Consider the following 14,850-nt stretch of genomic DNA (forward strand, 5'->3'; position numbering starts at 1 on the left):
AAAATAGTGCAATTTGTCATTATGCATACCTGACTTTGTAGTGGAATCCAGTTGCGTTTCTATCGTTTACCACAAGCTTCCGGTCTCAGCAAAAATCGCTAGACAGGAAGCGCTATTGCCGAGCTCGTCCCGCTCCTGGCCGTCAAGCAGCCAATGGGCAGCCATTAGCATGCTCCCAAACAGCCCCTTTCCCTTTAAGAAAGGTTTTTTTTAAAAAAAAACACACACCCATTGCAACGAATATGTGTTGATTCGTTGCAACGGAGAGACCCATCAGCTGGCAGGTGTGTTTGAGCTGTCGTTTCATCGTTGCCACGCTCCCCCCAAGTGAAAAAAAAAAAATCCCCCCCCCTCACGGGCCCGATTTTCGGCCGAAAACAGTGTAAAAAATAAAGGGAAAATACATCAGCAAACGGGCTTGTCTGTTGTTTGTGCTTAGTGAATAAACAGCTCTGGGGAGGGACTGAAGCTGGGGAAGCCTCTAAACAGGCTTGCTGGTGGGTTGAACTTCGCTCGCTCGGAGAAAAAAAAATGGCGATCGCTTCGCCGGAAGATCAGAGGAGAGAGCCAGGGGGAGGGACTTTGTAGAAACCACTACAATGGTAACGCACAGAACTTTCCCGCTAGTGTTGCAGATTGGTTGCAGGAGTGTAGCGCTTTCCGGAGGGTGAATCCACTTTTGGGGATTTCCCTGAAAGCGCTACAAGGAAGCGCTTTTTGCGGATCGGTTTCAGGTGTGTGGCGGATTGTCAACGACGTTGTGCATAATGGCAAATCAGTAGCGTTTTCAATTGGCAACCATTGTGCGATTTTGAAGGTGTGCGAAAAGCCCCATGGTTTTCAAGCAAAAGGACTTCTGAAGAGGTTTGCCATTGTTTCCCCCTACAAAAGAACCATGGACCTTTGTGGTGGTCCCCCATCCAGGGACTAACCAAGGCCAGCCCTGCTTAGCTTCCCAGATTTGGCCACTCTTACCTGGCCTATTCAGATCAGAGTATGTATATATACATGCATATTGTGCCAACTGTACTGTTGAATTTCCCCTTGCAGGACACTCACAACTACCTGCCCACCCACAGTGACCCCAGTTTCATACCCAAGTGATCCTTCCACCAAAAATCTCCAGAATCCAGCCTGGCCTGGAGGAAATTCACCTACCATCCCTCAGTGTCAATTAGTAATTCCCTGGATATGCAAGGAAGGGCCACAAGAGACAAACACGGGCACTTCCCTTCCTGCCCACCCACTCACAATTTGCCTAAGTTTGTAAAATTAGCATTTCTGTCAGATGACTATCTGGCCTCTGCTTAAAAACCTCCAAGGAAGGAGAACTCACCACCTCCTGAGGAAGCCTGTTCCACTGAGGAACCGCTATAACTGCAAGGAACTTCTTCCTGATATTTAACCGAAAATTCTTTTGAATTAATTTCAACCCATTGATTGTGGCCTGACCTTCTGGGGCAGCAGAAAATAACTCTGCTCCATCTTCTCTATGACAGCCCCTCAAGTATCTGGAGATGGTTATCATATCACCTCTAGTCACTTTTTCTCCAGGCTAAATGGACCAAGCTCCCTCCACCTTTCCTCATACATCTTGGTCTCCAAACCCATCACCATCTTTGTTGCCCTCCTCTGGACACATTCCAGTTTCTCTACATCTTTCCTCAGTTGTGATGCCCAAAACTGAACCCAGTACTCCAAGTGAGGTCTTACAAGAGCAGAGAAAGGTGGTAACCTCACCTCACGTGATTTGGACACAATACTTCTTTTGATACAGCCCCAAATCCCATTTGCCTTTTTAGCTACCAAGTCACACTGCTGACTCATGTTCAGTGCATGACCTACTAAGACCCCCCCCATATCCTTTTCACACATACTACTACCAAGACAAGTCTTGCCCACCCTATAGTGTTGCATTTGGTTTTTCCCACCTAAATGCAGAATTTTACATTTTTCACTATTAAAATTCATTTTATTCATTTCAGCCCAGTTTTCCAGCTAGCATTCTGTCTTCTGTTGTGTTTGCTACCCTTCCCAGTTTAGTGTCACCTGAAAATTTAATAAGCATCCTCTCTATTCCTTCATCCAAATCATTTAGGAGTATGTTGAACCACACAGGCCCCAGGATGGATCCCAGGAAAGGGAGAGGCCTCAGTGGTATATAATGCCATAAAGCTCACCCCCCAAAGCAACCATTTTATCCAGTCTAGTCTAGAAAACAGTTGTCATTCCAGGAGATCTCCAGCTTCTGCCTGGAATTGGCAACCCTAATGGTCAGCAATGCTCTCAGTGCCTGAATAGAGAATGATCCATCTTTTCTGACTTTGGTACGTACAAGTTCACACCCTCGAATATGGGACATTCTGTTCATATGTACCAATGCTCGAGAATATGAGCATTTATCTGTTCAGATAAAATGGCCACCACACATAGTGGGAGCATTGTGGGTGCTGGATACCCCCAGTATGCACAGTTCAATTCCCCTCCCACTTTAACATCTGGAAAAGTCTAACCAGGGATGGGAATCTCTGTGCACACTCTGTGCTGATATTTGAAAGGCATTTTCGGACAAAGAACAATCCTCCCAAAGAGCAAATAAATGATGAGATTTGGAACGGAAACACAGTTCCCAGCCATACAGGGAACCGTAGAACATAACCTCCTCCTCTTTCTTTTCATTTCATTCTTGACAATGGCCATGTTTTTAACTCTTGGAAGATTGCCATTCAGTTCATGCCTTTTAGAAGAGGTCTAAACGTTATACACTTTGCCTTCTTCATGCCAATTTTGTTTGCAAATATATTTCCACATTGATTCAGACTGTTCCCCAGTCTGGCTTTACACTCTGAGCTTAGGGAAATACACGCCTCTTGGAATTATACACGGCAGAATTTAGAAAGATCAATAGCGTCAATTCCTTAGGCAGTGATGTGTTATTAAAGAAGTTCTTTCCTTATTGAGCTGTATTTATAGGAATCTCCGGGCAGATAAAGCTCCTGGAACACAACCATTAGGCGGAGGGTCTGTTAGTGAGCCTGTTGCCTCCAAATTAAACAAATGCTCAACTAGATTCAAATCCTGTAGCACCGTAAAAAGGTATCCGCTGTGCAAGCACCGAGTCATGTCTGACCCTTGGGCTGACGCCCTCCAGCGTTTTCATGGCAGACTCAATACGGGGTGGTTTGCCAGTATCTTCCCCAGTCATTACCGGTTTGGCCCCCAGCAGCAAGCCGGGTACTCATTTTATCGACCTCGGAAGGATGGAAGGCTGAGTCAACCTAGAAACCAACAATATTTTCAGGGTATGACGTTGTGAGAGTCAAAGCTCCCTTCATTAGATACAAGGACAAATGGAGATCTCCGAGTCCTCCTATATCCCAGTCTACAAGATGCAACGGTACAATCCCCATTGTAATCCACTTGATTAGACTAGAGGAGAAATGCTTAGGAAGGCAGGAAGTTAGCATCTGTGGTGACTATGAACTTTGGAAATTCAAAGCACCTCTCTGAAACCAGCTTTCTGGTGAAATAAGAATCCTGTATCCTTATTCATAGAATCAAAGAATCATAGAATAATAGAGTTGGAAGGGACCTCATGGGTCATCTTGTCCAACCCCCTGCACTATGCAGGACATTCAGCCCTTTGTGACTTGGATCTCACAAAGGGAGCTTTGTGGCCCTCCAAGGAACTAGCAGACTGGATTTTTGGCTTTTCTACTGGGATGCCCCAGTGAGGGCCAATCAGAGGCTCTTTCCCAACCCCTCCTCTTCCTCTGGAGGAGCTAGCAGAAGGTCAGCACCCACCTCTTGCTGGCTGTCAAACCCCTCTGTGATGACCGTGCACTCCACCATTCAAAAAAGAATATAGGATCTACTGATTATATACTCTTTTTTGAAGAACCGTTGAAAGATGAACAGATTCCCTTGATGAGGCCTATTAGCAAAATGCATAGGGAATTCTGGGGATATCTAACCTGATTTTGCACCACTGGCCTTCTGAAAGCTATCATGAAACAATGCTATAAGGACAAAATGAAAAGGATAAAGAAGGAAAACCTGAAATATTGCCTAAATTTTCCACTACCAGCTTTTCCACCATGCCCCCCTCCAAGGGTGTTAAGATCCTCTGTTGGGATTCAGCTGGCCCAACGGAGGTGGGACTGGCCTTAACCGGGGGCCTTCTCAGCCTTGGCCCCAGCCTAGTGGGACAGATCAGGGCCCTGCAGAACCTGAACCTGACCCACTGGGCTTGCAAGATGGAGCTGTCCCACCAGGCATATGGTTGAAGCCCGGGGAGACACCAAGAAGTGCTGGCCTCACCACTGGAGGGAAGGGCTGTCCCCCAATGAGAGTTGTAGCCTAATTGGGAGCAAATTGAATTATAAAAGCTTCACTGTTATATTATGTGATTTTATACTTCATTTTTGTTACCTTGCTTTGTTACCTGAGCATCTAGGAAGAATAAATATTTTATTATTATTATTATTATTTTATTTATTTATTTAATTTTGGGCTTTACCTTAAATTTTTTTATAAGGGGGGGGGGGGCTGCATCATTTCAATACAGTTTTTTTTCCCCTGTAGTCCCCAAATGCTGGTTTTAAAACACTGCATCTCTCTGTTTTCCTCAGTAGCTCACCAAATTTCTGTGGCTGTAAAATAAATGTTGGAGGGAACATAGTGTCCTTGTTGAAAATGCTTTCTGCAAATGAATGTGATTTCTATGGGTTAGGAGGAACTTTCTTTTTTAAGCTCATTTCCAATCTTAATGGCATCTCCACGATGGTCACGCATTCAGATCAGGACACTAAATCAGCTGGATAATCAGCCATAAAGAACAGAAATGCTGTATCTGAAAACGGTGAAGAACTTTGATCCGGTGATCAGAAGAATCCCCCACAGTATCGCAACAGCCCTCATATTCCCCAAGGGCAACTGATCTGGTGCTGGTGGTGCTGGTGGTGCTGGTGGTGCTGGTGGTGCTGGTGGTGGTGGAGGAGGAGGAGGAAAGGGCTTTCAAATTGCAGCTGACTTATGGTGACCTCTCATGGGCTTTTCAGGTTGAGAGGCATTAAGGGCCATTCCGCATGACTTAAATATAGCAGAAGTCTTACCTTTGGTAAACGCTACAAATTCAACGTTCCGCATGACGTCGCACACAATCTGCAACACTCCTGCAACACTCCCGCAAAAAGCGCTTCGTTGTAGCGCTTTTCGGGGAATCGGGAAAAGTGGATTCCCCCTGAAAAAAACGCTACAGTTCTGCGCACAAGTTGCAACACATCAGCGAAAGACATGTGTGTTCTCCATGTAGTGGTAGAAAGAAAGTCCCTCTCCCACTCTTGCCCCGAACTTCTGGAGAAGCGATCACCATTTTTAAAGTAAAACAAAGCTCCCTAAGTTTCCAAGCACAACACAGCCCCCTGTTCGGCACTGCCCATAATTTCGGTCACAAATCGCGCCCATGGGGGGAGGGGATTTTTTTTCTACTTGAGGAGTGTGTAAACAATTAATCGCCAGCTGCTACGCCAACAAAAAGGTCTTTCCAATGCAACGATTGAACGCATAGTCGTTGCAACGGGTGTGTTTGGTTTTAAAAAAACAGTTTTTAAAGGGAAAGGGGCTTTTCGGGTGCATGAAAACAACAGCCCATTGGCTGTTCCGTTTCATTGACGGCCAGGGGCGGGAAGAAGCGCAGAAAAAAATCTCTTCCTTTGCGATTCCAGCGAGACCGGAAACCTGTGGGGAATGAATGAAATGCTACTGGGACTTCTATATTCCACTATAAATAAAGGTATGCGGAATGATGAAATTCCACTATTTAATATAGCGTTTCTGCATTCTGTGAACATTTGGCAATATTGGTCCTTGTGCGGAATGGCCCTCAGGATTTTCTGCACATGATAAATATAGTGAAATGCTCACCTTGTGAAGACGCTATATTCTGGCCGCTCCACATGGTATCGCCAACCTCCTGCATCTGGCCAGCAAACTGCTCGCTAAATCCGCCATTTTAAAGTGCTAGTTGGGGAATCACATAAAGTGGATTCACCCTCCTAAAAAGCACTATCCCTCAACCGACAACCAACAGGCCAGCAGCAAAAGAAATGTCCATTCCGCACAAGTTTAATGTAGCAGAAGGGTTGCAAATTGTAATCGCTACTAATATGCAGCAACGTCGTACACAATCTGCCACACTCCTGAAACAGTCCCGCTAAAAGCGCTTCGTTGTAGCGCTACCAGGGAAATCCCAAAAAGTGGATTCACTTGCAAACAATCTGCAACAGTTTAGAAAAAGTTCTGTGCATTACCATTGTTGCGGTTTCAGCAAAGTCCCTCCCCCTGGCTCTCTCCTCTGAACTTCTGGAGAAGCGATCGCCATTTTTTTTCTCTGAGTGAGTGGAGAGCAACGAACCGGCAAGCCTTCATTCACCCAGCGAGGCTTCTCTGACTGCAGTCCCTCCACAGAGCTGCTTTAAAGCTCCCCTCAAGTCACCAAGCACAACACAGCCTCGTTTGCAAGTTCCCTTTGTTTTCGGCCGAAAATCGTGCTTGTGCATGGGGGGGGGGGGTTTCGCTCGGGGGAGCGTGGCAACGATGAAATGGCATCTCACACGCCAGCTGCCAGCTAGATGGGTCTCTACGTTAGGAGGAATCAAGGCATATTCGTTGCCACGTGTGGTTTTCTTTTCTTTTTTTTTTAAACTGTTCTTAAAGGGAAAGGGGCTTTTCCGGACCATGGTAACAACTGCCCATTGGCTGCTCGTTTGATTGACGCCAGGGGCGGGACAAAGCACGGAAAAAATCGCTTTCTTTCTAGTGATTTTTGCTGAGACCTGAAACCTGTGGGAAACCATTGAAACGCAACTGGATTCCACTACAAAGGCAGGTATGCGTTACGCCGAATTCCACTATTTTAAATTCCGTTTTTTCTTTCTGAAAGCAATTTGCCACATTGATCCTTGTGCGGAATGGGCCAAAGTTATGGAGGCGAAGAAGCACAACCTCCACCTCCAATGTCCTGCCCTCGCACCCGCCTCCCTCCCCCAGGGTTTTTTTTTTTTTAAGTGAAAGGCCTGGAGCAACCAATAGGCATACAAGTGTGTAGGCAAATCCAAAAATATTTTTTTCCCAAAGTTGTCACACGAAGCACGCCTCTCCACAGTCCCCCCACCCCAAAAAAATCAGGAACAAGCTTAATTTTTAAACGATTCAAGACTCCATAAGGGGTGGTGTTATAAAAAGCACTATGCATCTATGATCAGGCATTTCAACGGAGAACTATTAATTTTTTAAAAAATTGGTGGGCATCATGGGACCTTTAAAAAAAGGAGAAAGGGAACTGGCTGCCTGGCTTGATTGACAGGCGGAAGAGAGTCGTGTATAAAGTGTGTGGCTCTCTTCTGCCATTTCCAGCAGCCCTTGTGGAGGGGGAGAAGCACGAAAAGGCGGCAGACAAAAGTGACACAAAAGTGAAACGGCCAGAGTAAACTACTACTACTACTACTACTACTACTACTACTACTACTACTACTACTACTACTACATCTATCCTGCCCTTCCATATTGCTCAGGGCGGGTGACAACAGTAAAAACAACATACAGACTTAAAAATTAAAGGCATTTACAATTATTGCAAATCCTTCTCCTCAAATAAAATTCCCAGACGGGGTATCCTTGGCAAGGAGTGGATCTTCTAACTCTCCTCTTCTGCCCCACAGTGAGGCCTTTCTTGATGGGAACTGAATTAGGTCCTGCGGGGTCTTGATCTCTCCTGGGAGCTCATTCCACCAGGCTCATTCCACCTGGTTGAGGCCAGCTTTCTTTTGGGCCAAGGACCCTGAGCAGATGTTGATCCAAAGTTCTTAAATCTCCTGGGGGATTTTAAGGGGAAAGAGGTGGCTTTCCATTGCCTGTCTCTGGATAGAGACCAGGGCCAACCTCAGGGGTCTCCCACCCAAGGACTAACCAGAACCAACCCTGCTTAACTTCCCAGATCAGAGGAGATGAGGCTAGCCTGGGCCGTCCACATCAGTGCCTGGTTCTTGCAACATTCCCCTCCCCCTTTCCTTTCCATTTTCCTCTCCCAGATATGAGTAGGGATGGAGATGCCTGAATCCCAAGCATAGAACGCTTCGCTTCATATTCCAAGGATATAGTTTACCAAGTTTGCCCTCATCCCTAAATAATAATGGTTAAGTCACGTGCACCGATGCTTCCTGAGCCCTGTGAAATCTGCCCTGAGACCTCTAGCCAAGTCCCTGCACTGGGACCGTTTTCTAGCAAGGGTGTCGCTTTGTGACAAAAGCAGTCAACTGTGACCAAGTCTGCTTCCGTGTTCACACCGGGCTCCAAACTCCAGGGCTCCGTTCTCTATAAACAGCTCAGCGGTCTTAATCCTGCAGCAAGATTATCCAAATGCTTTCAGTGACACCGATTAACATCTTTGTTGGCCCCATGGGATCTGAGTTGGCTCTCTGGTGAGAGAGTTTTCGTGCATCTAGGTTACCTCGATCCAGTTGGATTCAAGTTGGTGGCCGTGTTGGTCTGACGCAGCACAACAAAACAAAATGCAGAGTCCAGTCAGACACCTTGAAGACCAACAAAGATTTATTCAAGGCATGAGGTTTTGAGTGCAAGCACACCTTGAATAAATCTTTGTTGGTCTTAAAGGTGCCACTGGACTCTGATTTTGCATTGTTGATCCAGTTGGAATTGGTTTCAGGGGCAAAAGCAGAATGTTTTTGGCAGCAAGGATGTGACTGTGGTCCATTTAGGGTAGCTGAGAACCTTGGAAGAAGTCTTGGGGAAAGAAAACAAACCAAACAGAATCCAGACCTGTTTCCTGAACTCTATTTTTTTTTTAATTAGATTGAACAATTTTGCCCAACTAAACCTTTGGCTTGAACTCCAAATTGACAATGTTAACTGAAATTCACCATTCAAAGAGGATTTTCCTTTCCCAGCATTTGTAAAAGGAAGATTGCCAGATCATTGGTGGAACTCTGGAACATAAAGAAATTGTAGAATAGGCTCTAGTAGCGGTTGCCAACCTGCAGGTGATGGCTGGAGCTCTCCCACTATCATACAGAGACCAGTTCCTCAGGAGAAAGTGGCTGCTTCGGAAGATGGGCCATATGGCCTTAGACCCTCTTGAAGCCCCTCCCCTCCCCAAGCCCCACCCTCCAGAGACTCCATTTCCAAAATCTTCAAGGATGTCCTCACCTGGTGCTGGCCCCTTTAGCTATGGACCACCAGAGCTGCTTAGCAGCTGTTTCATACACTGCAATGACTTTGACCCCAACAAGGTCCTTGTGTCAAATGTATGATGGGAGTTCTGTCACTCCTAGGGCCATTTCGCACAGATTCATTGTAGCAGGAGTGTGGCAAATTGTAATCGCTACAAAAATGCGGTTATGCACAACGTCGTAGACAATCTGCCACACTCCTGAAACCGATCCGCAAAAAGCACTTCGTTGTAGCGCTTTCAGGGAAATCCCAAAAAGTGGATTCACCCTCTGGAAAGCGCTACACTCTTGCAAACAATCTGCAACACTAGCGAAAAAGTTCTGTGCGTTACCATTGTTGCGGTTTCAGCAAACTCACTCCCCCTAGCTCTCTCCTCTGATCTTCCGGCGAAGCGATCGCCATTTTTTTTTCTCGGAGCGAGCGGAGAGCAATGAACCGGCAAGCCTTCATTCACCCAGCAAGGCTTCCCCGGCTGCAGTCCCTCTGTTTTAAGTCACCAAGCACCACACAGCCCCGTTTGCTGGTTTATTTTCCCTTTATTTTTCCCTTTATTTTCGGCCAAAAATCGCGCCCGTGCACGGGGGGGGGGGGGATTTTTTTTTCACTCGGGGGGAGTATGGCAACGATGAAACGGCAGCTCAGACACCACCTGCTAGCTAGATGGGTCTCTCCGTTGCAACAAATCAACGCAGATTCATTGCAATGTGTTGTTGTTTTTTTTAACCTGCCTTAAAGGGAAAGGGGCTTTTCGGGAGCATGATAACGGCCGCCCATTGGCTACTCATTTGATTGACGGCCAGGGGCGGGACAAAACTCAGCAAATATTGCTTCCTGGCTAGCGATTTTTGCTGAGACTGGAAACCTGTGGGAAACGATAGAAACGCAACTGGATTCTACTACAAAGGCAGTTATGCACAACGATGAATTCCACTATTTAAAATGGCGTTTTTTCATTCCAAAACCAATTTGCAACATTGATCCTGGTGCGGAATGGCCCCCAGATCTACCTGACCCACTTCTGATTATATACCAGTATTCTGCCTCCCCACCCCACTCCCACAGTTCCAAAGCCCTGAAATGGCCCCGGAAATATTGGCCTAATGTTTTTTAAAAAGTAGTGTCCTTGTTAAAAGTACAGAAGCCTTTCACAGAAGCCCTGATCCTCCATGTTTCCCATTTTAGGGGAAAATGCTGTTCAAATTACAAAGGTGATCTGACTCCAACGATAACAAAGGAAAGAAATGTTACTTACAAAAATAGCAGCACATCTTGCATTTAACTGATTGTGAATAGATTGAATTCAAAACAAGTTAACTTGCTACAGCTCCAAGCCCTGGTCATAGAGAGAGGGAGGTCCTATATAAAATGAAGTAGAAGGCAAGCAAGGGCCAAAGAGGGTCAACATCTAACCAAGGACAGTGTGGAGCTAACAGCCAAGTGTATCCCATTGAGAGGATTCCTCTTAACCCTTTCCCACCCTGATCTCTGTCACCTGGAAATCAGTTGTCATCCCAGGAGATCTCTGGGATGGGTTGCCAACCTCCACCTGGAGGTTGGCAACCCACCTGGAAAGCCACTGTTTTCAGCATACATCAATGTGTAAGTAGTGCAATATTTACAAATGAACAAGCAGGAGCGCCATAGGATGGCTTCCGGGCGCCAAAACAGGGGAAGGGAAAAGGCTAAAGTCTCCTTTCTATGTGCACCACTGTCGTGATTGGCCCCCCTGCGGACTTGGGAGGCAAAGGTTTCCCCTTGTGTACGTGGTACAAAGTCCCTGCATGGACGAGGGGACTTCGTAAGGTGTGAGTATCTGAGGGGGACTTCCATGGACCAAGGGCCCGACTCCATAAAAGGCAGCTTCCTGTGCATGTGGGATTCTATAAGGGATTTTGTGTTTCTATAAGAGATTCTCTAACCTCTCCCTCCTTTTCCTTTCCTCAGTTTTGGGATTAGAAGTCAGGATTTGCTGAAGAAACAAAAACTCCGCCAGATTCTCAACCATTCCAAAACATCTGCAGCTTCTCTCTGACTTCCTACGCCTTATTTTTACATCTTCAGCTTTTATCACACTTCCAGGCTCAGGAAAACACTCAAAGGATGTCCTGAATGAAAAGTACAAAGACTCCAAGAAGCACCCTGTTGCCCCCTCTGCCGGGAAACAGCCCCTGTTCTTGTTCAAGACATGATTTCCTTTCTAAGTGATCCTGGGGGAGAAAAGCCTCTCCCGGTCAGCGCTGTCTTTCTGCCCACCTCTTCTTGCAGCTGATTTTCGAATTCTGAAGCCGTCTGACTGGCTCTTTGCACTAGCAAGCAGAAGATTAAGCATTTCTTGCCTCCCCCACCCCCCTGTTCTCTCTCCTTCTTCCTGGAGGGCACCTTCTAAGTTTTCCTTCTGAAAAACTGCTTTCAGCATCCGGGCTAAATCTGAGCCCAGCAGCACCTCATAAGCCAACAAGATTTTCAGGGTATGAACTTTCAAGAGGCAAACCTTGCTTGGTCAGATACAAACAGGAATGGAGACCTCTGTGTTATTCTATCCCAGACTGAAGGTAAGAGGGGTCTTGCAAAGAAGGGATTCAGGATGCAAAGAAACAGCAAACATCTACCCTCTGCTTGAATCAAACTGAGTACACTGTGCATTGGACGGTTGCATCCTGGCTGCATTCTCTGCGACGTTCCGCCCCCCTCCACCACCAACATCACCCTCTTCAGACTGAGCTAGAAGACCTCAGGGTGCTCCATTCCAACTGGTGTCTGATAAGGGAGCTTTGAAGCCCAAAAGCTCATACCCCCAGAATCTTGTCATCTCTAAGGTGCTACTGGACAGACTCCAATCTAGCTGTTCCACTTCAGACCGAAATGGCTGCCCTTTGAAAGTACCTCCAGCCTCAAACACAAAAGCTCCCTGTGATGGAGTGAGCGACTCAGCAAGAGGCAGTACATCCATCCCTCTCAGTGGGTATAGTTGTTGTCTCCTGGGAGCTGCCCTCAGACCCCTGCTTTTCTCTTAATCCTCTTAGGCCAATTCCACTTGTGCGGAAAAGGCTGGGGGGGGCTCATATGGATGCGGGGCTAATCTCCACTTCCCCATGACATTGCCAGTGGGCCAGCCTCTCCAGGGCCTGGTGCTTGTTAGGCCGCTGTTGCCCAGCTTTAAGGGAGCGTGGATATTTTCCACATTCCCTTAAGTGCTCTGAGGGCCAACGGGGGCCTAGGCTGGTGGAGACCCATGTGGACGGGAAGAGCCGGGTCATACAATCCCACCCTCTTGCAAGAAGAAAAATTGCTCCCCCCCCCCACACACACACACGGCGGAACCTTTCTGCTACGGCTGCGTCCCCCATTGGGACACAAGGAGGGGTGGACATGCTACTCTGCTGCAATGCACCGGCGGCACTGCTGGTGCGAAATGGCCCTTAGTTCTTTTCTTTTGCTTAATCCTCTCACCCACCTCACATGGCCTTCCATGTCTCAGCAGGTCTCTCCTGTAGATACAATATCCTAATATTTCCACACATATGAAGCTGGACAAACTGGCTATTTATGATAGTGAAAAATACTCTTTAGATTAGGCTCCTTTCTGCTCTTTTGTCTGCAAACTGAGTATGAAAATGATCTACTTGAATAAAGGTAGCTTTACCTCTTTTTTTGCAATATACTTCTTGGGAGATTTATTTACTGCACTCCGCATCACAGTTCTGTGACTGGACAAGGCTCTGCTGTGTGAACCAAACACCCCAACAGCCGGCTCCTTTCTGATCCACCCCCCCCCCCATGGCTTTGAGTTCTTACTGAGTGTCTGCTTGACCTTGTGCAGTCAGAAGGATTGTCCCAGCCAATAATCCAGCTACTAAATGCTTTAGGAAAGCATTCTCCTAGTTTGCTCTCTTGAGCAGCCGTTCCCAACCAAGGGGAGCACAAAGCCCACAACTGATTTGTGCCTGTTTATTTATTTATTTATGATTTAATTTATACCCCGCCCCTCCCGACATAGTCGGCCCGAGGCCGCTTGCAACCTGATAAAAACAATAAACTATAACAATACAATTTCCATAAAAAACCCCTTCAATAATCCCCAATAAATACAATATTACAATCCAACAATCCAACACATGGTGGAACAACATTCTTCCTCTATTCCAGTCGGTAGATCCCCTCTCTGATATGGCCAGGAAGATCTAATCACAGGGCTTTCCACTAGGCGGAACCTCCAGTTTGTAAATCCCGGGATAGCTCTCGTCCCCGGCCTCAACCAAAAGCCTGGCGGAAGAGCTCTCTCTTGCAGGCCCTGCGGAACGTTGATAGTTCCGCCAGGGCCTGTAGCTCTCCTGGGAGCTCCTTCCACCAGGTTAGGCGAATGTGTGTATGTTTTTTAAACAATGAGTCACCACACCAAATAAATTTGGGCTTGCAGGCCACTCAGGGTTCCCTCTTATTCCCTACCCCCCACACTCACTAAACAGAACAGTTCACATCCCGAGCAGAACGCAGCCTTAACATGGGCAACGGTTAGTGCTCTGGACTGCTGCTGAGCAGAGCTTCCTGGGTCAATGAGCAGCCATTCACATGCACAGCTTGGAGGGAACATTGGTCAGCAGCATGCCACAAAGCTCAGGCACCTTTGCTCTGGATAAGGGGGGCCAAACTGTGACTCTCCAGATGGCCACGGGATAAAGTTACAATGGCTAAATTATCATTCTTCCATGATAACTGTAGTCCACGGCCATCTGAGGGCCATAGCTTGGCCATCCCTACTCTAGAGGGTCTCCAAAGCGGCCATCCCATGGAAATAACACAGAATCACAGAATCCTAGAGTTGGAAGGGGCCACACAGGCCATCTAGACCAACCCCCTGCTCAACGCAGGATCAGCCCAAATCTCTCCTGCCTTGGGCCACTATTACTCCGCACTGATAAATACACTCACCGTCAGTTGCTGTGGATTCTCAGATGAGCCTGGCAAACGAACGGAGAATATGCTCAGGGGTGTGTTCTTTCGCCGTTTCAAGTTCGAGATCCACAGCAGTGGATTCTTAAGACCGCAGCATCAGATTTCTTCCTTATGGAAGAGCAATCGCACTTCCAGACTCAGGGGAAGGACTTCCAAGAGAAAGAAAGCCGGGTCAGCTGCACTGAAAAGTCTTCATCCAGGGAAGAGAAACGCACTGAAGAGCAGCCATTTCTACCGGCCATATATCCTCTCACAATTATCACACAATCGAGTGGCTTTTTTCCCCAAGCTGTGCAGTTGTTGGTTTCTCAGGGTCATAAAATGTATAGAAACCGGTTTTTGATCTGGGGGCAATGAAGGGTTTGATTGCACCTGTTTACCTCTGGGCAGCCTTGACAATCTTATGTCGTGGCTCTTTCTCCAAATTCCGACTTTCAGGATTCCTAGATCCTTATCATTAGCCGGTGGTCTCAGGCTGAAATCAGCCCTAAGTTATGTGGAACGAAGGTCATGCAAGCCTCAGGCAACCTTCAGAGTGTCACATCACAGGCCGATTTTAAACACGGACCCCAGCTCACAAAAGTAGTCCCTGTTAGACTGTCATTGCACGTTCTGCCTTTTGAAACTGTCCATAGAGTTTTCTCTGTC

General features: G+C 46.9%; 1 protein-coding gene across 1 annotated transcript in view; it reads right to left on the reverse strand.

Annotated features, from left to right (window-relative positions):
- LOC143826696 (uncharacterized) overlaps nt 1-14,458 on the reverse strand; it is a 30,433-nt gene extending 15,975 nt beyond the window's left edge. Inside the window, exon 1 of the mRNA XM_077315596.1 lies at nt 14,179-14,458. The gene's annotated coding sequence lies outside the window, so the exon portion shown is untranslated. The remainder of the gene's footprint in view (nt 1-14,178) is intronic.
- Between the last annotated feature and the right edge of the window lie 392 nt (nt 14,459-14,850).

Source organism: Paroedura picta, chromosome 1, assembly GCF_049243985.1.
Source record: "Paroedura picta isolate Pp20150507F chromosome 1, Ppicta_v3.0, whole genome shotgun sequence".
NCBI lineage: Eukaryota > Metazoa > Chordata > Lepidosauria > Squamata > Gekkonidae > Paroedura > Paroedura picta.